We start from the raw sequence: 20,948 nt of genomic DNA on the forward strand, positions 1-20,948 counted from the left end.
CTTCACGTTGTATAGCCGGGAAATTCAATAAACAGACGTTTCATAAAAATACCTATATCCTACTTCCTCTGCTTTTGTGTTAAGAGTTTATTCCACTCTCTTGTCTAGCCCAGTGGAACTGTCTCACTGATAAATATCCAAAGCATGTTAGAGGTTAGATGCAGCAAGACGGTGTTGTCTCTCTGGTTGACACTGCCATCACAGTGCAGAAAGACTGGATCAGACTCACCTTCTTCAGCGTCTCCATTTAAACACACTCCATCTGGCAGCTGACGCTAGTGCCAACTGTATATCAAAGCAGAATACTGTAGATGGTGTTCATTTGCAGTGACATCTCCACTTGTTTGTGGGCAGTCATTCTCCCTCATTCTCCCCTGTCTTTCTCTGTCAGTGTCTCTCATTCTGTCTATTACTGGCATTTTAAGATGATGTTCCATAATTATTCTCATCACGCTCAATGGTGGCACTGGCTCAATACTGTAAATGTCCGCCATTCTGCTTTCTCCCCTAAGCCTTGAGTGCTTTGCCTGGTTTGACGGAGTATCAACACTCAAAAGAAAAATTCTTCTTTATTTTCACCTTGGTTCAAATCCTTAGAAAATTGGAGTTCCCATAGTGCAGTTATATTTTTGCAGGAAATATATGAGAGCTCTAGGGAATATGTAGTGTGGATGGGATCACTTTGTGTGAAATTAATTCATTCCCCCATTACTGTAATTGGAGTCAGGGATCTAGTTAGGCATAAAGTGCTCTTGGAGCTCTAATGTTTTTACACAGGACTCTTTAGAATATATGTAGTGATAATAAATGGGATAAAAATTTAATAATAATAAAAAGGTGTTTTGTAATTTCAAAGGCACCATTGAAAAATCGCAGTTTGCAATGTCGCCATGTGTTGGTGACACGTTTTTTTTCCCCCCTGGCTTTTGTTTATATTTTTTCTGTCCCAGAAATGAGCTCAAGAGAAAGTGAGGAACTGTGATCTATAAAGATCTAACCACCTCTGGCATCACAAAGTATAAACATTAACCCACAAGCTGCCTGTTTTTACTGTATGTGCGTTTTGCATATGACTGAAATGGGACGAGAATACGACTGATTTCAGTTCATTATTTATGTAATCATGCTGTACAGTGAAGCAAAGAGTGTCAGCATACTTCAGATATTGCAGTAAAGTTCTGAATGTACTGAGACCTCAAAACACATTTGTGCAGCCTTTCTTGGACCAGTAAGAAAAAAAAACCAATTGATAAGACGTTGGATAACCAGCTATTACTAATTACACTATATGGCCAAAGGTATGTGGACATTTGACCATCACACTTGTGCATTTTTTTGAACATCCCATTCCAGATTTATTCCACCTTGGCTGTTATAATAAACTCCAGTGTTCTGGAAAGTCTTTCCACTAGATATTGGAGTGTGGATGTGGGGGATTTCAGCTACAAGAGCATTAGTGAGGTTGGGCACTGTTGCTGGGCAAGGTGGCCTGGGGCAAAGTGTGCATTCCAGTTCATCCAAAAAGAGATTAGTGGAGAAGAGAGAGTGATGTAGCCATTTCAGAGATGGGGATTTTTAGGGGGCCATGATAGAGAAGGGCCAATAGAGGAATTTCGCCAGGACACCGGGGTTATACCCCTGCTATTTTACATGACCACAGAGAATTAGGGCCTCATCCAAAAGACTGTGCTGTTTTTACAGGATAGTGTCCCTGTCACTGTACTGGGGCATTAGGAACCACACAGACCACAGGGTGAGCACCCCGTGCTGGCTTCAGTAATACCACTTCCAGCAGCAACCTTAGTTCTCCCCAGGAGGTCTCCCATCCAGGTACTGACCAGGCTCAACCCTGCTTAGCTTCAGTGAGAAACCAGGTGAGAACTGCAGGGAGATACGGCTTATATTCATAAATTCATCCATGTCAATTTCAAATTACGAACTGATCCCTTAACATCTGTCTTGATCTAGGTGAAACTACCACCATGTTCTTTCAGACCATTATCAAATGGATATTGTTGCACCACCAATGAAAATAAGTCTAATGCATTTCTCCACTAACAGAGGGCTCTAAAAGGGACCCTTAATGTTGACATTAGCAGCTTTCATATGTTTTCTTTTAGAAAAGATTGGATTATTTGTTCATTAAAAATGGATTAAATTGTATGAAACCACATTTAAGCAGCAGTGTTGATTTATAATTTGGCATTTCTGATAAGTGCTGCTCAAGTTTAGTGTTTGCCTAGCAGGTGTGTCCTCTCCTGCCCTGTAGCTCCGGTGTACCTGTAATTGAAACATTTTCTCCCTCACTCTTTTCATAGCCATCCATCATGAGAAACTGGATTGGTAGAGGAAAGGTGAAAGGAAAAGTATTTCCTTTAAACTGTCTGCTTAAAGGCAGGAGATATGCAAACAGCATTTCTCTAGACTCTTGCAGGAAGGGATTAAAGTGTTTAATAATTCACTGATGAAATTTAAAAAGCTATTGTGAGTGCATGGGGTACATAAAACTAATAAACTAATGTCTTTTAAGGGTTTCAGGCAGTCGTAGGTCCCTAATTATATTCAAGAATTTGTAAGTTTATCCTTTCCCTAAAAAGTGCATTTTAATGTATGGTTTTGTCTTCCATTGACCGCAAGCTTATCAATTCCTGTGTGAAATGGTTTTATAGGTTAAGATGCATCATAAGATGTATGATTTAATAAAGGTGCTGCTGATTGCATGGTAACAGTGGAAGCTGTGTATTTTGAAGCACAAAATACTGTCTGCCTTAGTTGTTTAGAAAATATTGGAGTTACATTTCAGGCCCAGTCTTGTGGGGTTGACTGGGTGGTTATTTTGGAAGGGAAGTGTCCCAAAGGCATTTATCTCATGAGCAGTGTCCTTGCATGTGTCCTTCCCTGGAAGTGCCAGCCATCAGTATCAAAATAGTAGACAGATATGATATGATAAAATATGATGGATGTTTCACCATCATATTTTATTACACAATGCTTAATACATGTGAATAATTTACCATGTAAAATGAAAGAATGGTTACTAATATCGTAGATATATCGCTTAACAGGAAGAAGCCATATGCTTGCTGAGTAGCATGAAAACTAGAGAATGGATGAGGATTGTGAGTGTTGTGTGATATACCAGTTTGGATCAAACAAAAGAACAGGCAGATTTTGTCACAGTAATCCATTAGGCTGTGCTCTTTCTGTAAACACAGTAAAACATGTGCTGTTATTTGTAAGTAAGCAACTTTGTCATAAGGAGAGGTATTTAAAAAAAAAAAAATTAATCGATGGTGGGAATGTGTGATTCTTTCAGTCAATACACATTTATTTGAAATGGCTGAATATTTGAGTAACTGTTCATATCATCATCCACAATCATAAACCGAAGTAAAACGACCTAAACTAATGATGCATATGTGTCAGGCCTAGGCTACAACACTCAAATGCAATGCAAGATCATCAATATGATGATAAAGTAAGGAAAAAGATAATTATGCTATTTTAATGCATGCTGAGGTTACATTTTAGTCTGTAACTGTTAATTAATCATTACTGCAGGCCTCTCAGTCTCACACATGGATAGAAGTGGCTTGATTGCTAACCGCGTGTATCTGCTTGCCCTTCTCTGTCATACTGATGTTTCCATGTCCTTTAAAGCCCAGTGTGAGTGTAGCTGTGTACCGGTCACCCACTTAAACAGATGGATTGTCTGTATTTCTGACACTTTAAGTACGTGGCCATCAGAGTGACATAGCTAAGATAAATCAGAGATGGGGATAAATGTCATTCTGCCCGCAGGCACTGCACAGGAAAACAGCTTTAGTTGAAGACACAAGGAAGGGGTAAAAGCGAGAGAAATATGAAAGAGGTTTTGATTGGCCTGTATATGAATGGGTCTTCTCCCTCAATGGCTGGTGAGGGACAAGATGGACAATACTGATGGGGGAGAACATAAGCAGAGGTTAGCTAAAGGTCTAAGCAAAAAGTCCACCTCAGGACTATATTGAGGTGTAGCAACATGAATACAAGAGTTTGTTCTTGTACAAGAGTTATATAAATAGCAGATTGGTAACAAATGATTCTGCATCAATGCTCAGCTCTCTGTAATGAGATTTCTTAAAGCAATGAAACAGTTCAAATACAACACTGAGCAAGTCCTAAATTAAAAAAAAAAAAAAAACTAAAAAAACATATTTTAAATTTCACAAGACTATGACGAATTGAGTGGTGAAATGTAAAGGCGTAGGCTAGCAAGAGTGCTACGTTTATGCTAGAAACTAGCTAGTAGATTTGAAGATGGCCCTTCTGCTTTCAAAGTGATTGTGTAAGAACGTTGCAGATACTATATTATGAATTAAAAGAGCAAACAAGTATTAAACAAGAGGCATGCCATGTGCAAGCTCTATCATACCAATATAAAGTGTTTCAGGACTAAAATCTACATTTGGGGAGGGGGGAAGGTATTCTGCCGTGTCTGTTTCATGGAGAACTCCCTAGAAAGTGGCAGAGCTTCCACATAATTTAGAAAAGGCAATGTGAATTACCAGGTCAGTTGCAAGATGTATCGTAAAAGCTATGCACCCCTACACTGTTGTTGAAAACGCATGTTTTCACTCAGCTTTACAGACCCTGGAGCTAAGATACAGCATTACACCTTTTTTTTTTTTTTTTTTTTTTTTTTTTTTTAAACAAAAAAAAAAAACTAATTGAGGTCCATCAAGATACATCGAGAGTCAAATACTTTGCACAAGACAGCCACACATTTGTTTACAGAGGGAGGTAGTTAAAGGTATTGTATGATATTATCAGCAGAGGCACCACATCTAAATGAGAACATGAGGGCGGTACTGTATTTCCCCTATTTTATATGTAAAAAAAAATAAATAAATAAATAATCACCAGAAAGCAGTCAAATTCTTAACTTTTTTTTCGGTCATAGGATACCTCTCCCACAAGAACCTTTACCATTGGGTTTGGAAAATCTTTGCATTGCTGAGCTCTTAAGCAGGCAAGTTTGCTATTGACAATATAATCCTTTTAGGTGTAAATCAGGCTTTGTTGTGTGATGTGAACCACTTCACAGCGCAAATCAAAAAAGGCTTTCACATCCTCCTGATCTGTTCCTACATTGCAAGCAATTGCTGCAAGCAGTAAGTGTTCAGTACTTGTAGCTCAGCTGGTGCGATTTTCAAGGCTTCCAGCACAACAGTAAGGCTGATAGGCCTGAAGTGCTTTTCTGTGCAGAGTTGGGGGGGTCTCTCTCTACATGCTTAAATCCTCACACACACACACACACACACACACACACACACACTCGCACTCACTCACTCCTGCACTTGCTCATCATTAAAGCAGCATCTCAACCACTGTGGACCCCTTGCCGGCTGAGAGATTTGTCTTATTCTTTTAGACATGTTTAATGATTTATTTACTGCCTCGGCTGTGCATGACTTAAAATTAGCAGCAAACCAGTTCTTGCAGATAGCGTATCCTAGCAGCTAGATGTTCCATGAAAGCTCTGCATGCCATTCCAGCACCTCAGAGGCTTTTTTTTTAACCTATAACCTCTACTACTGATCGAGCTCTGCTTTCGCTAATAAAGCTAAAAATACTATAAATAATAACTGTAGAACATTACTTCATACATCATTATGGATCTCAGTGCTGCACAGGATAAAGTTGGTGTGTTTACTAACTGTTGAACACTGCTACCATTGATGCAGAAAGATAGCTTTAAACAACCATGAACAACACAAGCTATCAGCCATCAGTAAAAGCACCCCTGTTGTTTTAAAGCAATGAAACCACTGAGATGCAGTGATAACTGCTGTCATTGTGTCCCTTTCCTGTGCACTCACTCTGTAATGATACTGTTTCCCACTGATTTGAAATGTACTTTGGTGCTCAGGTGTAGTCTCAACACTGTACAAGCACATTTAGTAATTATGTAGTTTTAAAATTCTTCACCTTCCTCAGATATATTTTACAGTTCATCAACTGCTGACCAGTACCAAACAACAAATGTAAAATTCTTTCAGAAATGGAGATATATTATCTTCATTCATTCTGCAGCCTTAAAGGGATAGTTCACCTAGAAATGAAAATTCTGTCATGAATTACTCACCCTCATGTTGTTTCAAACCTATAAGACTTTTGTTCATCATCAGAAGACAAATGAAGACATTTTTAATGAGACCTGGGAGATTTCTGCCCCTCCATTTACAGTCCAGTAACCAAAACATTCAAGCTCTAAAACGTTCATAAAGGCATCATAAAACGTAATCCATGTAACTCCTGTGGTTTAATCCAAATTTTATGAAGCGATTCAAATGCTTCATGTCGTCGTCCCCCCCCCCCAAAAAAAAACCCCTAAATTCTTTATTCACAAAATATCTTCACTTCCGCCTAGATCTCCAACACACGTTCACAAGAGAACCATGACGCGTGCGTGTTGTGTTGACGCGAGAAAATGTCCGCAAGAGACAAAAAAAATGCAAGTCCTCCTCTGTGTCGATATCTGCAGACATCTTTGTTACAAAGATTGTTCTATGTGACTCAGTTTGTGTACAGCGTCCTGCTTCCTCTGCTGTAAACAGTGCAACACTTCCGGGTCCCGTAGTATCGCGTGAATGTCTGCTCTCGTGTTTTGGTTTCTTGGACTGTAAATGGAGGGGCAGAAATCCCCCAGACTTCATTAAAATTAATTTGTCTTCCGAAGATAAACAAAGGTCTAATGGGTTTGGAATGAGGGTGAACTATCCCTTTAACTTTCATATCACGTATAAAATAAAATGTGATTAGTATAATCCTGCATTACCGCTATGTACAATGATACTTTTTCATTTTTGTGACCAGAAATCACTAGCGAGCCTCAACAGCCAGCGGCAAAAAATAGGTTTGTGTGACTGCAGCAGCTCATTATTTTTTTTTATTTTTTTATAAAGACACACTGATTAACATATGACTTTATTGAAAGCCCAGGACCTATGTTTTTTGCATCTGGTGTAAAATGGGTTTAATTGTACTATTAGAATAACAAGCAATCACCTGTCATTTAAACGCATCAAAAACAAAGCCGCATACTAGACTGGAATAATTTTCCTTTATTCAAATAATGTCTGCTGGAATTACCAAAATATGCTTCCCTAATATACATCCATACTTTCTGATTGCATTTCAGTAAGGTTTAAGCTAGTCCAATGACCACAGAAAATGAGAGAGCCCAATTAAAGCGCATTCATGTGCAAACATCTGAAACCTGTGCTGCGAGAATTTCATCTTCCTTTCATGGCCTCTTCTGAAAATATCAAGTGAATATCAGAAGTGTAACCACAAATAGATATTCCTTCTAACTGAGAGAAAGCAGAAATTCTAGTCAGGACAACTTGCATGCTAGTTATGTGTAGTAGCTAGCTAACATTAGGTGTAAGCTACTACAAAGGCTGTACTGACTCCTCAACATCTTCTGATCTGATTTGCATTCATGTACTAGCCAAATATTTTTTTTTAACTGGTTAATTAAAAAACTTACAATGAAATTAAATAATTAATTAAAAATAAACATTTCTTAGTGAATCAAATCAAATGGATCATATACCTGGCTGGGCACAAGTGTGTGAGAAACACTGATCTGTTATCCGCTGATAGGAGCTCAGTGGTAAAAAATTGCTGACAAAACAACCTTCAGATGAACATATGTTTCTGTTCAGATATTCCTACATCTCCTCAGTTTAGACAGCTGAACTGTTAGAGCCTGTATTTGAATAGTTACTTCAGACTTGAGGAATCAACAAGACATGTGATATGTAAATTAACCTCTTTAGAAATGGGAACTAATTATCACCATATGGAATAATGCAACATTAATGCATTTTTTTTTTTAACTTGTTTTCTCACACCAGTTTAATGAGATTTATCAAAACTTTTTGTTCAGCTTAATATATACCAACAGCATGTAATTGTCTGATAGATTTCCTGTCACACTCTTGCTGCTACAGCAGAAATTCTAACTAAATTCAGTGCTTCAGCATCAAATACACACAGTCCCCTCCAAAACTATTGGAACAGCAAGGCCAATTCATTTGTTTGTGCTGTACACCAAAGACGTTTGAGTTTATTGTTCTAAACAATCAATCTAACAGGAAACACCCGTCAGTCACATGCTCCAATTTTTTTTGCTCACCTACACATACACACGAGGAAATAAAAGCTGAAATTATATACTCTCATATTCATCTTTTGATCTCAAACCCAAATTTCTTCAGTCTACAGCAAAAACAAATAAATTGGCCTTGCTGTTCTAATGGTTTTGGGTTTGTGTGTGTGGTGGAGAGATGGGTTGGTGGACTGTACACTGCATGCTAAACTTATTGAAGTAAGCAGTGGTTTTTTTATGTTTAAAAACATACTTTGCAACTAATTTGCTAGGAAAACAACACAATCTGTTCAAAGGCACGTACAGTGCATTTCAGTCTGAAGGCAGCGTTTTTGGGCATAATTTTGAGATGATGACTTCCCAAGTGGAAGGCAGCCACCCACTTAAATGACTTTCAACAATGTGGCAGGTTGACACAGGTTAATGGGGGAGTCTGTTTACATAAGTAAATGATTTGTAGATAGTTGACATTTATTCACTTTTTTGCTTGACAGATATGAGTCATCTTGTGTGTTTGCCAAAAATTATTCAGGGGGAAAAAAAGAAGAAAAATAAACCTAACTTGCTAATGTATCTTCACAGCTTATGTAACAAGCTCATGCAGCTAACAATATAACTAACTAAATTTTGAAACTAATGCCTGAGTGATGGGGCTGGGTTATATGACAATATGATATAGATTACTATTATTATTACATGCTTCAAATCAACCAGCCATGTAACTCCTCTGCTCATACAGCTTCACTGGCTTCCTGTTGCCTATCGAAATCAATTTCAAAATTCTGCTTCTCACATTTAAGGCCTTACATAATCATGCTCCCACTTACCTCACTAACCTCTTGGAGAACTACACCCCTCCTCGCTTACTGCTATCCTCCTCAGCAGGTCTACTAGCAATACCGGACATGAACTTTAGCACCATGGGTGGAAGAGCCTTTATTCGCATTGGCCCTAAGCTCTGGAATTCACTTCCTCATCACATCCGCATCTGTGAATCCATTTCAAGATTCAGAAGTTCTTTAAAAACTCATCTCTTCAGGCTTGCATATTCTCCGTGACATGGTTACATAATAATTCATTATAATATGTGTTTTAGTGTTTAATGTATAATGTGTGTGTGTGTGTGTGTGTGTGTGTGTTTTTTTATATATATATATATATATATATATATATATATATATATATATATATATATATATAATATTGTGTTTTAGTGTTTTGTGAATTGTATTTGCATGTTGTATTTGTGGCGCACGGTGGCTTAGTGTTTAGCATGTTCGCCTCACACCCCCAGGGGGTTAAGATTCCCACCGTGGCCATGTGTGTGTGGAGTTTGCATGTTCTCCCCGTGCTGCGGGCGTTTTCCCCGGGTACTCCAGTTTCCTCCCCGAGTCCAAAGACATGCATGGTAGGCTGATTGGCGTGTCCAAAGTGTCCGTAGTGTATGAATGGGTGTGTGAGTGTGTATGTGAGTGTGCCCTGCGATGGACTGGCACCCTGTCCAGGGTGTACCCTGCCTTGTGCCCATGCTCGCTGGGATAGGCTCCAGGTTTCCCCGTGACCCTGAAAAGGATAATCAGTATAGAAGGTGGATGGATGGATGTTGTATTTGTGAAGTGATCTTGGGTGTCGTGAAAGGTTCTTAAAAAATTTAATTTATTAATACTATTATTATTATTATTATTATTATTATTATTATTATATATTCTGACGTAAGATGCACTTTATGTATTGTTATCACCAGGTTCTTTTTTTGTCACATACATTTACATTGCTGACATTTTAGTCATACATTTTTATTTTGTGGTTAAAAAGAACACACACAGATTACTATTACCTCTTGAAAATATAGTGAATAGTATACTTGTTTTTGTATTGTATATTTGTTGTTTAAAAAATGTTATTTACAGCTCTGAAATTAGGACACACTTCAGTTTATCTTAGTTAAGTGTTATTGATTGTGTTTTAAATGCCAGGCATGTAGGATTATTGCTGTGATCTTTGACATTCTGAGATGGATGTGGCATATAGCACTTCATGGCAGATCTGTGATACGGACGTTTGAGCATGATTTATAGGCCAGAGGAGCTCATGCATTTATTAGATAAAGGTCATTCATTGGTGTTATTCTGTATTTTATCCCAGCTCTTAGAGAATCTGTAATTTATAGCGTTAGTTCCCGAGAAAAGAACTAAACCTAATGGGAATGCTAAACTTTTACGGATATTTTACAGATTTTAGGAATATCTGATGTGGAAAATTCAGTGTTTTTGGTGGAGGTACCTGTATCTCAGTGTGAAAGGGCACTTCATGGAAAGCACAACAGCATGGCAGTCTAAACCACAGCACAGACAAAAAAATGGACACCATATATGTGCAATACACCAAAAAAAAACACAAGGAAACTATGATTTTTATATGCTATATTGGAATATCATATTCAAGCTTTAACTGACGTGATTGTGCAAATAGCTCCCTTGTGCTGTTTGCTTTGTTCAGACTCTACACTAGAAACTTCTCTCCTTGCTTTCTGTCATGCCCGGCTTTCTGCCCGCTTCAGATCATTACTGCTGCCAGCAACAATACATCTCCTACATGCTGTGTCCCTGCAGGAAGGGGCCGAGGTAGCCACAAAAGGGAAAAAAACAGCCTGTGTCATCAGGAATTTTACTGGGCACAGATCCACTTTACGACTTTGAGATGAACTGCAGCTTCCTCCTGGTTCAGACAGCTAAGCATGTACTGGAGATCTCAGAAGGCTAACACTAGCTATTAGTAATAATGACTGTCCAGGGAGGAATCCAGACAGGCTTCACACTTTCTATCTTTTTTCCTTTGATTTCAGGTATATGTCTTTACAGTGAAGGCAGATCTGACATTTGTGTTGTTTTTTTAAATGCTCATTATGGAAGGAAGAAGCATTAAGGAACCAGACGTCATGCTGGCTCAACCAGCTTCTTTATCAACTGCCTTTCCGTTCCCTGCTATTTCAGAAAAGTGGCGGTTAGTGAATTTTCTACCAGCAATCATTCAATTATCTTATCGCTCGAAAACACAAAGTCATGTTTCATGCAGAGAATACTTATCGAGTCTAGTTTTAATTAGAAATCTTTTGGGAAAGGGACAGACAGGAGAAATGTAACCTTCATGAATACCTTTATGCATCATTAATCGGACAAAGCTGAACTGCTCGCAGTGGAACAGGAAGAAGCTGCAAGGAAAAAAATGATCTGACAATGTCATAGGGATACACTGACTTTAATTAGTAACTAGGCTACAGTCTATTCCTATTAGTCTATTAGTATCTATTGTGTAATTTCTTCAGTTATTTTCCCTGGAGCAGTTTTTTTCGGTAATGGGTCCAATGGGGTTTTTTTTTGTTTGTTTTTTTTTTTTTTGATATGTGTGGTCTTACTGATCTAAGCTGTGAATATTAATTATTTATCAGTGTTTTTATGACCCATAGTTTGCAGAGAGTTTTACTGCACAATGCTGCAATTGTTCTTTTTTTAGTCATTAATTTCTATTGTAGATGTAGGTCTGTAAACCCCAAGTTTTATGTATTTAATTATAAATGTTTGTATCTTAGAGCTCTGCTTCTAGAATTATATTAATGTAAACACCAAAGAGCTATACATTTGAATACACTTGCATGTAAAAAGAGCCTAAAACAGCAGTTAGTGGGAAAAAACGGGGGGAAAAAAACCCCATTGTTTCTACTGTGATTAATGTTTTTTTAATGCAGTCCCACTATAATTTCCCTTTTATCCTTACATGAATTATTGTATAATTTATATCCTCAGGTTGTTTTGTCTGATGATTTCAGTTGCTTGATATTTTCTCAGAGATTCAATAGATTGCTTGTGTTTTCTTTCATGAATATACATGGCTGAGCTGGGTGGCACCTCATGCATGCCAAAAAGTAAAATGGGTGAATGCCTTTAGTAGTGAAAGTCAGATTTTTGAATGATTTCTGCTTTAGTGTATTTCCTGACTACAACTGAAGCTTATAAATTAAACCATAATTAAAGAAGACATTCCCAGGTCAGGAATGAAAATTCTAATTAATGGATAAAAAATTCTAGTAAAATTTAGAAGAATTACCATCATCTTAGAATTGATTATATAGATGATGGTAATTTTTTGCAGGCTGAAAAATGTCATATACTTATTGCAGGATTGAATATATTGTGTAAACACAAATGGGCTAATACTTATAGATGACCTCCTTACCTGCCATCAACTTTGCATTTGCATTGTGCTGTAGCAGAGCTTATAAACGATCCTCTCCAAATATTTCAGTCAGTTGTGTATTTCTGTGCTGACTGTAGCTGGCAGGCAGAGCAACACAGCATGCACTCAGCAGCTCTCTCTGCTCAGGAGATGGATGGGTGTAATGGAGTATCTCTGCTCTGCAATGCATAAACCTTCCAATTGACATATCACACTTGGATTTCAATTCCAAGCAATAGCGTTCTACAGAGTTTCATATAACAATCACTGTTGATTCATCTCTATTTGAGGTAGGCTGGTCATATTTTTTCAGCCACATAGTGCATGATGGCAAAATGAGGGTCCAGGTCCGTGTTTTATGGCAAGTTTCCCCTTAGTGCACAGCCAATTAGTCTTAATATCTTCACCAAATAACCTGTTGGCAAACATATCAAATGTGCCTTATTTAAAAATAAGGAACTTTCACCCTTTGAGCCATACATTATGACCTTGAACCATGGAGTTTTTCCTTGCCAGTGTCACCACCAGCTTGCTCAATTGGGATAAATTCACACATTTTAAAATCTGTATACCATGTTTATATATTTCTGTAAAGCTGCTTTGAGACAATGTCTATTATAAAACGTGCTATACAAATAAATTTGAATTGAAATTGAATGTATGTAAGGGATGAAATATACACATTTTTATTATATACATTCAATATGCGGGCTTACATTACTGTGGTAGTTCAATAATGCTCAGTAAAAGCTGATAGGGAGTGTCTTTAAAACTTTTACACGTTTCCATTAACAATACTGAATCATGAAATTTGGACTCTTTAGTAAAGCGCTATAATCACAGAGCTATCCAAGCTTTTCCAGTATAACCCAAAAGCCATAGCCACTACAGTCATCCTTCCACCTTTTTTTGGCTCAGACAAATCGGTCCCAAAACCGTTTTAATTTTCTCTCGACAGTTTCTTTGTCAGAAACTAACAGAACATGCAACTGATGTTCAATCGGAGCACAGAGCTGATGATAATATAATATTTATATGAACGGACCAGTTCTGCACGAGACTTATCGAACAGCTGCTCCGCCGTGACAGTTGATGGAGGTAGAAAATAGCTGCTGCCCGTAGCTGACTAGAGCACCCCTTGCTGCAATGCTCAGTATGCAGATTGATCTAAGGAAAAAGGAAAAATCTCTTGACTTGTTTTTTGTCTTTTTGCTCTGACTCCCCTCTAACAGGGTTTAGCTTGATATTATTCTTAGACCATGACCTATTTGGACTAGAGTGTCTGCCAGATGCTGTAAATGTTGTGGTGCGATGCTCGATTGTAAAATGTGTTGAAGATGGTGGATAAAGACTCTAACAATCTATATATAAAACACTAGCGTGGAAAAAATGCAACAGGAGAAACTGTTCAGTTTTCTAGAAAATCATGCAATGGTTTAATGAGAGAAAGAAAGCGCAAGTGCCCATACTGTCAGACTGGATTTGGCTGTTTACAACCCCTGGCAAAAATTATGGAATCACCACACTTAGATGTTCACTAAGCTTTTTTACGTCGTAGCAAATGAACAAATCACAGATATGACCCAAAACAGTTTTGTTTAATAGCTGAACGTTCTGGCTTGATGAACCATACCTCAAACAAATTAAATTGTTTTAATTAGTGGCATTATTTTTTCCATATCAAGTAGAGGAAAAAATTATGGAATCATTAACAACAAAAAATCAGTACTTTGTTGCTTTCCTCTGCCTTTTATGACGGCCTGAATTCTTTGAGGCAAGGACTTCACTAATGAAAAACAATATTCTCCATCAAGCTGGTTCCAACTTTCTATAATAGTGGTTGACAGATCAGCTTTGCAAGATGGAGCCTTGTCATGGACCAATCTTTTTTTTTAATTTCTACCATAAATGTTCATTGGATTGAGATCCAGACAGTCTGTTGGCCATGTCATTGAGTTGATCTGCCTTTCCTGAAGAAAAGCTTTAATACTCTTTGCTCTGTGGCAAGATGCATGATCATCCTTAAAAATGACTTCATAATCACCAAAACTCTTTTCTATCGATGGAATGAGAAAAGTGTCTAAAATTTCAGTGTACACCTGTGCATTGACTGTTGCGGTCTCCCCTTGTCCTTTACCTGACCTGCATCCCCATATCATAAATGAGTGGGGAAATTTGATTGTTTTCTTCAGGCAGAACGGCACCAGACAAAAGTTCCAGCATCATCTCCTTGGCCAGTGCAGATTTATGATTCATCACTGAATCTCACTTTCATCTAATCATCCACACTCTATGATTGGTTCTCTTTAGTCCACTGTAACGTTGTTTTCTTCTGTGTATGTGTTAGTGCTGGTTTTTGTTTGTCTTCTATACATAAATCCCATTTCATTCAGCTGATTTCTAACAGTTCTGTCACACACATTGACTCCTGTTACTGCCCATTTGTTTTTCATTTGTTTTGTTGTGCATTTTCTATATGCTTTGAGTTTTCTATCCTGATGCTTTGCCGTCTTCCTTGGTCGACCCGTAAGTTTTCCTTTTATAACTTTCCCATTTTGTTTATACTAGCACTAAATTTTAGTTACAGCTGGGAACAACCATCATCTTTTGTCACACTCAAAAGTATAATCCTTTCCATTGTTTCAATTGACATCTCTCTTGTTGGGGCCATGTCTCCTTTCAAAAAGTCCAAGGTTAATGTCTGTAAGTACTCTTTTAATGCCTGTAAAGCACTCTCCTTTAACTGCAGACTAATTAGCATTTTTAGATTTTTGCTAGTTTTTGTTTTAGAAATGCAAATTACAAGGTGATTCCAGAATTTTTTCCTCAATTTTGAGTGATTTACAGAATTTTTTTCCTCTACTTCATCTAGAAAATAATATGCCATTAATTAAACTAATTTCACTGAACTTGTTTGAAGTATGTTTCACAAAGCCAGAATGTTCAGCTATTAAACAAAAAATAGTTTTGTCATATCTGCGAGTAGTTTATTTGTTATTTTTATTTGTTAAAAAAAAAGCTGGGTGAACATTCTCTAAGTGTGGTGTTTCCATCATTTTTGCCAGGGGTAGTAGCCCAGTATCTTCCTAAGAAAAACTGTTACTCAAATGAGAAGCAGTGATTATATTTATAAATACCATGAGGATTGTAATTCTACCAGCCTGGTGTCTGTGTTATAGGGTTGAAAAAGTGTTCAACGAAGCTCTTAATTGAGTCAGTTGAATGAATCTAACATATGTTGAAACTGATGAATGTGCAGTCATTCTTTTATCCATTAAGTATATATAACTAATATATGTCTTCAGTAAGCTTAAGTGTTGCTGCAAAGGCATTTTTTTTTAGGAAAGTGGAATCTGGAGAGGACTTCCTGCTGTTAGACAAGTGATAGAAACTATCACTATTCTTTAAAATAATAATAATAATAATAATTAATTTCAGTGGCCACATCATCACGGAGCTCAAGACTTTTAGTGGTTAGCACATTTCCTCACACCTCTGGGGTTGGGGATTCGAGTCCCACCTCCGTCCTGTGTGTGCGGAGTATGCATGTAGTTCCTGTGCTCTGGGGTTTTCCTCCAGGTACTCCAGTTTCCTGCCTCAGTCCAAAGACATGCATTGTAGGCTGATTGGCATCTCTAAATTGTCCATAGTGTGTGAATGTGTGTGCAATTGTGCCCTGCGATGGGTTGGCACCCTGTCCAGGGTGTCCCCCACCTTGTGCCCCAAGCCCCCTGTTATAGGCTCCAGGCTCCCCACGACCCTGTGCAGGATAAGTGGTACAGAAAACGGATGGATGGATTAATGGAATTTCCCGTTGGATTCTTCCTGGTATTCCGGTCCCCTCCCACCTCCCAAAAACATACCCGTAGGTGAATTCACTACTCTAAATTGCCCCTGGGTGTGAATGAATGTATGAAGGTGTGTGGGGGGGCTGTAGGCCAGTGGCCTGCTGTTTTTAAGCATTTAATCTGAGACTGGATGAGGAGCAGACACTGGAGAGCAGTATTTTACAGCCACTTAAGTTAATCAAATTTGAATAGCAGTGAGGATGTGTTTGGCAGGTGGTGGAGTGTGCTGTGTGTGTGCACTGAGGTGTGCCGCTTCCGTGACATGCTGTAATTACTGTGTGAGATCGTCAGAATAGGAGAAGAAAAGGTGACGAGGCAGACAGGGCATTGTTACAGCACAGGTGCTCCAGCACTCAACACTTCCTGCTGTCCTGTCAGTCACACAAATGAGTCCCACATCTGAGAATTTATTTCATAATATTTTGATCCATTATTTACCATATGGTACTATGAACTATGATGGATGCAGTATGAAGGTTAATCATTTTTGGAACCTTGCTGTGTGTGAGTGTGTGTGGGAATGTTTTATACCTTGATGGTAACCAAATGTCCCAGAAGGATAGAAATATCTGACAGTTTTGACTTTGTGGAGATATTTGCCTGTTTTGTTTTTAATAAAAGTGTCATCTTTTGTTTCAGCTTTTTGTTTCAGATGTTTCAATTTTTTTTTTATTTTTTTTTTAACGATCAAAAAGTTTCCTGAGATTACTGAGTTTAAGGTTAGGGTTCCTTTTACGTCTAAGTATAGCATAAATTTGCTGCAATAATAATTATGTTAATAGAAGGTCTTCACAAGGATAGTAGGGCAAGCATGTGTGTGTGTGTGTGTGTGTGTGTGTGTGTGTGTGTGTGTGTGTGTGTTCTCTATTTTATCATTTTCCCAAGCTTTTATATCACAAAAGGTCTCAGTGCACTACATTATTCATTCATCTTCAGCAAGTGCTTTATCCTGGAACTGGAGCATATTCTAGGTGCAGAAAGGGAATAGACCCTGGATGGGATACCAGTCACCTCCGCCCTGTGTGTGTGGAGTTTGCATGTTCTCCTCGTGCTGCGGGGGTTTCCTCTGGGTACTCCGTTTTCCTTCCCCAGTCCAAAGACATGCATTGTAGGCTGATTGGCATTTCCAAATTGTCTGTAGAGTGTGAATGGGTGTGTGAACGTGTGTGTGATTGTGCCCTATGATGGGTGGGCGCCCCGTCTAGGATGTCCCCCGCCTTTTTACCAGAGTCCCCTGGGATCCAGGCTCCCTGCGACTCTGTGTAGAATAAGTGGTTGGAAATGGATGGATGGATTTGACACCAGTCCATCGGAGGACACACACATGCTTATCCATAACTAGGGGTAGTTTAGTGTAGCCAATCTACTACTTGTATATTTTTGGGAGCTGGCAAGAAACCCAAGAACACAGGGACACCATGCGAAACTCCACACAGAAAGTAACCCGAGGTCAAGATCGAATTAGGAACGTGGGAGCTGTGGTACCCACTGTGGCACTATGTCACCCTGAACACTGATTTCTCTTATGGTCCGGTGAAAAAGTAGTTTTTGAACACTTAATTTATATGCATCTGAGTTTCCATAAATCTCAAGTAAAAAGTGCTTTAATGAAGTTCCCAAAGAGAGGACTAAGCTGATAAATGTGTTCAATTATGGAGGAAAGTAGACATAATAGGATGTGAAATATGTCTACTGGTAATTGCATACAGTAGGTAATGAAAAAAATGAGACTCTGAAGATTGTAAGTCAGAGATAAGGCATTTCATTACTGTTGGAGAGTAGAATAAACACACGGTCTCGCCTATAATATAGGTCCAGCCACAGTCAATAGCTGAAGCCAGGCGTTTGACCAAACTGTTTTTCATAAACATACCTCTGACTTTTATCAGCTTTGAAACAAAATCCATCCTGTCCTTATCTGAGATGGACAGTTACTATCTGCTGCCATTTCCTGTTTCAGCATTGATTTTGTTTTTTTTGTTTGTTTTTTTTTTACTGACAACACTTAATCCCTGTCTTCATCCAGTGGGTGATCAGATCTGGTGGAATCTAAATCTTTTCTTTAAAGAGAATGTGTTGGACTTGTCTAGCTGCCCTCCTGTGTGCCTTGGCTATGCGAATGTGACAGACATTTTTATCACTTTGCCGTCTTTATAACACCCTAGTCTCTTTCTAATGTACCAACAGACACATCAACTTTAAGCTTTAACAGCAATTTACATCATCCCCACAGAAGATATTAAAAACATTTTTTAAAACGTGTTTAAGATTTCATTTTGCTTTGTATCTGTCTTGGCAAGATAATAAAATGAGTTTTATATGTCAAAACTAATAGTGGTAAAAGCTTTTCTTATAAAAGCAGGAGAAAATAACAGAAAATATGGAGCTTTATAAGGCATCATACAATGATTTCAGAGACTAAAATATGCATTTTATAAGATGAATAGAAGTGACAGACCAACATTTATTCGTCCAGTAGACTATGAAGAGATGATTGAAGTTTGATTAAACAGCCATGAAATAAGTATGTTGGATATGCAATACCCATGTTCTGTCTGTATCATCTAGTCCCAATCCTGCATACGGACATTCATCGACACTTTTATGAAGATGTGTAGGACTGTGGGAAAGAGAGTTTGGTCTTGCAGTAAATAAACACTTTGTTTACTTTTTTTTCATCTCCTACTTACCAATTCAATTGTGCATGTACCAACACAATGTCCTACTGAGCATCAAGTCTCATAGCATTTCATTCTTAACCAACACAAACCCATTGTTGCTGTTCTGCAGTGTTTTAAGCAGACAGACTGTGGTGACTTATTTCTATTTTATACAAACTGTCATTTGTTTTATGGCAAATATAGCAAAAACTCTCTGAGAAAGAAAGCATTTGAAACTGAACCAATGAAGCAAAAACAAAGATGCTGGCAAAGTGAAGGCACTGCGTGATAAAAGACTGACTTTCACAAAGGACAGAATAAAATGTTTGTGCAGTGCTACAGAGCAATTTTTCATTTCACTGCTTCAATGCAGCCTTGTGATTGTAAATTTCATCAATTCAACAGCGGGTTTAATTATTTTGTTGGTTTAATTAGCAATCCCACATACATAAAACGTGCTTTTTTCAATTGGTACAAATTAAAGTATTGGTGGTCATTGTTGTGATTATTTTTTTTATTATTCTTTCATTTCAGATGCCGTTTATTCACCTTCTAATAGAATAATAAATGGTAAGTAAATGTAGCACTAATAATTAATATATTTTGAAAATAAATAATACTTCACATACTTACCAACAGCTTTAAATTGAGTACTTTTGTCTATCTTTGTTGCTCTGCCTCTGTACGAAACTGATAAACTATTTTACATACATTACATACCATTAAATGATGATAAACCCTGATTTTCCACTCCGATTCTTTTGCGACTTTTTTTTCCATCCATAATCATTTAAAATATGCAATTGATTAAATATACAGATAGCAGTTTAATGCAGAGATTGAAACGTATTAAAGAGAAAGCATGCAGAATGTTAATGATGACTATAGACAGAATGATGGAGAGTTTACAAGCCGTGCACACACAGTGCATTTCCTCCAGGCATGGCTTCCTGCCATAAACACTATAAAATGATAAATTCATGCCAGATTATGCTGTATTGGTCTGCAATTAAAACATCATATGAGCTATATTTAATAGCTTCCAAAACAGCTTAAGTACCAAATTCACATGGATCACTGCACATAGGTACTAATTAGATATGATCACTTGTTTAAAGAGATGAAAAGGTGGATTTTTTTTCTACCTTTTCAAAATCAGTGTAAATGAATTGCACACTTTAATACTTATACAGGTTTGTTTATGCAAGTGTATGTAATAAGAGTTTTGGCTCGCTCAATGACTTTCAGTTGGTTTTTGAGAACAGACCATACAAAAGGGAAGGTCATGCAAGAGAAAATCCAGCTTAACGAGAACAACCTGTAAACGTGTAGCATCGGTAGGGCTGATTATTTTGTAAATAAATTGGTTGTTTTAATACAGTAATGTTATGTTGGATTTATAATGCATTTGGTTGCATTATATACTATGCTCAGCAGGATGGATGAGTCTATGCTTTTTCGACTGCGTTTCAGAGCTGGTGTAGATTTAAATGTTGGTTAACATAAAAGGTCGTATGTGACTTCAACTGCTGGCATTTAGTAGCCGCATGCAAGTTGTTTGTCCTTATTTGTTTCGGATAAAATAATTCTTAACACTGTTGTATTTTAGTAGCAGAGTGAAGTCGATGCAAAAAATATATAATTGGCTTATGCCCAACTAAAATAGAAGCACCTCGGCTTAATTAACCAGAAACTAATGTGTCAGCACAAAAATAGAATCCTTGATGTGCTGTACATAAAGAACAGTTAATATTGTGTGTAGTGACACATCTGAACTGTGTGGCAGCACAATTCTCATTCCATCTCTGCATTCTCTAGTCTGTTTACATGGTGTATACATGATTGTGCTTAAACATGACCCTATCTCAGAAGATCTTATCTGTGGGTTTTCTATTCAGTTCTCTTTTTAGTCCTCTTCTCTTTTTGCCATAGTTCAATCCTATGGCAGATTATTATTTTACTATGAGTTGGTTCAGGAGTAGTATAATCTGGAACAAACTCATACTTTTGACTTTAGATTGGGTTGGAATGCTATGGTTTAAAGCATAT

General features: G+C 37.7%; 1 protein-coding gene across 1 annotated transcript in view; it reads left to right on the plus strand.

Moving 5' to 3' along the window:
- b3galt1b (UDP-Gal:betaGlcNAc beta 1,3-galactosyltransferase, polypeptide 1b) overlaps positions 1-20,948 on the plus strand; it is a 116,699-nt gene that overhangs the window by 93,976 nt on the left and 1,775 nt on the right. The window contains exon 3 of the mRNA XM_017469182.3: positions 19,434-19,469. The gene's annotated coding sequence lies outside the window, so the exon portion shown is untranslated. The remainder of the gene's footprint in view (positions 1-19,433; positions 19,470-20,948) is intronic.

The sequence above is a fragment of the Ictalurus punctatus genome, chromosome 6 (genome assembly GCF_001660625.3).
Source record: "Ictalurus punctatus breed USDA103 chromosome 6, Coco_2.0, whole genome shotgun sequence".
Classification (NCBI taxonomy): domain Eukaryota; kingdom Metazoa; phylum Chordata; class Actinopteri; order Siluriformes; family Ictaluridae; genus Ictalurus; species Ictalurus punctatus.